A 2,675-nucleotide genomic window follows, 5' to 3' on the forward strand; every position below is an offset into this window, starting at 1 on the left:
TGTCTGTTGTTTGTCCACCATGTGTTTGTTTCTCTAACTGATTAAGGTTATTTACAATGGGTGTTGTCCTTGTGGTTTATTTGATGTATATCGTGTGATCTCAGTCTATACCTAGTCTATAGAATAATCAATAACAGTCTGTAGACAAGTCAGACTTTTATGCCAGACATAAATGAAAGAATTAGTCATCTTTTCACAACTCAGACGAATATGTTCAATCAACAGTTTTTTCAAGGTCATCATGATGACAGTTAGTTGATAAAACTGAATTATTTTGTTGCCCAAATATCACTCAGTTAAGCCTACTTTGTATTAGATACTGTACAAACAAATATTTAAGTTAGTCCCTGACTCGTTCAGTCGTTATAGTTGGACATTTGATTTAGAACACATAGAGCAATGTACACACAATACCGAGTTGTATGTATTAATTTCTTTTGAAAATACTTGCAGTAGAGTAATCGTCCATGGAAAATTTCAAAAGACAAATACCGGTGTGATTTAGGGGTCGTGTGACTGATTACATTGAAATTCGATAATTGAAGCTTACTAGCTTGTGAACAAACTATGTCATCTGATACATCCACTTTCAGATTGTGCTTCTTAAGGATTTTTCAAATTAAAACTAGTAGTTATGTGCTTAAATGGTTTTGTGTTTTCATATTATTGATATTAAGGACTGAAATTAATGATCAGATGGATTCCCTAGAGTTGACGTTCGAAGTGATAGATACTGGGCTTGAGTCTCAGCATGGATATCAACACTGAGAGTAGTTCTGATCTGGTAACGAGTTAGAAATTAACAGGGATGCAAACCCGAAATTCTACTGTATGACACCATCCCAAAATTTCCATAAGTCCGGAACATAAAACACAGGTTACTGTTTCTCTCAGTTTGGTAAGAAACGAGACGAAATTGAAGGTAGTGCTGATTACTTGCACCAGTCAACACAATTTCCACAACCCTAGTTAGTTTCATACTAGAAATTGTCTGCAGACCACAAGATGCTGTTTAAATAGACGACTAACATTTGTTAGGAAGAGTACAAAAGCAAGCTACATGTACAATTCAGGAAATGTTTGGCTTAAGAAGCTAAATCTTTTCACACTATATTAACGTAGATTAAGATGTAACTTAATTATAATGTATGAGATACTAAAAAATGATTTTGGACCTAATATATCCTCCCTTTTTAGAACGACTAGTTCAAGACAACTTAGAGGACATAGCAGATAGGTTTAAAAGTCAAAACAAACGAACTTTCAAGAGTACATCGGTATTTCCACCGAGTTATCAGCAACTGACTCTCTCAAGAAAAGACTAGGCACACGCAAAGCATACCAGAAAAGGACTAACACGGACCTTCAGCCTTCTGTTCCTAAAACACAAATTTGAATTTGAATCAAGATCCAGCTATAGAATAACTTATCTTGAAACTGAACAATTACCACAAGCGCCTATTGGTCAGTAGGGATTATTACATTCCCTGCTTTTTTTGTCATACAGACTATAACATCAAAATCTGATCAATCTATAAAACATTGTTTGCAAGGGCCAGTACTTCACAAATTATTACATTTTACAAATTCATTCAATTTTTACACTTTAAATCATGTGACAGTATGAATAAGGAATACTTTGTTTTCCATAAGAAAAAGATCCATTTTCAAAAGATCGGGAATTATATTCCTTAAGACGAGATAAAAAGGTGCGACCACATTTTTAATTCAGTGTGATTCATGTTCAGTATGAAATTCTTCCGACTGACTTGGGGTGGCACTCCTTCAGCATAATATACAGCTTTCAGTTTGCGTGAATTCAGAGTAAAATCTATTTTGTATTTTCACCACATTATTTATACATGATATTCGCTGACTAATCACCAAATGTCACTCAAATTGATCGATAAATGAGTGGATATGGTTAGAGTGGCTGTCGTATTTTTTGAAAGGAGTACTAAAATCTTCATCTGTCTACAGTTCTGTTTTTTTTCTTTCTATTGTGTGGAAACTCAGTGTTTTCCTTGTCCGAGTACCATCAGTTTCCGCACATAAATGAAATTAACCGGTGTAGTGAACATATTTGTTTGTTTTGTCCGAACACGTAACCGGAAGTAACCCTAGAAGAGCTAGAGTAGGTTATAAAACTGTTAGTACTCAGTAATAATACCATAATTGAAAACTGATAAAACAGTTATTTTGGACATAAAAATAGAAATAGTAGACTTTAGACTGTGTTGAATAAATTCTGTGCACAAACAAAACTAACTTTTATAAATTAACAAGACAAAGATGCACCGATACAAAAAGATAACAGGCTTGAGAACTGATACAATTAGGTTGGTCTAAATTTCTATTTACTTTGTACGCAAAATAAATTAGTATATATATATATATATATATATATATATATATATATATATAATGATAATAAGTCGTACGCTCTTTCATAAAAACATATTGTGTACTTACTGTCTTTAACTTTATCATCACCGATCATAAGCAGGAGATTTTGAGTGACTAGGAAGCTACCATTAAATCTGTGTAGAAGAGTACAAGTACAATACATATCAGAAATCAAGAATAATGAAGAAATATTGTAGTGTCTAAGAACTACTGATCAAAACCAATTAATCTTTACTAACGAATTCTATATAATTCAGAAATGTGTAAAT

The sequence above is a fragment of the Schistosoma mansoni genome, chromosome 4 (assembly GCF_000237925.1).
Source record: "Schistosoma mansoni strain Puerto Rico chromosome 4, complete genome".
NCBI lineage: Eukaryota > Metazoa > Platyhelminthes > Trematoda > Strigeidida > Schistosomatidae > Schistosoma > Schistosoma mansoni.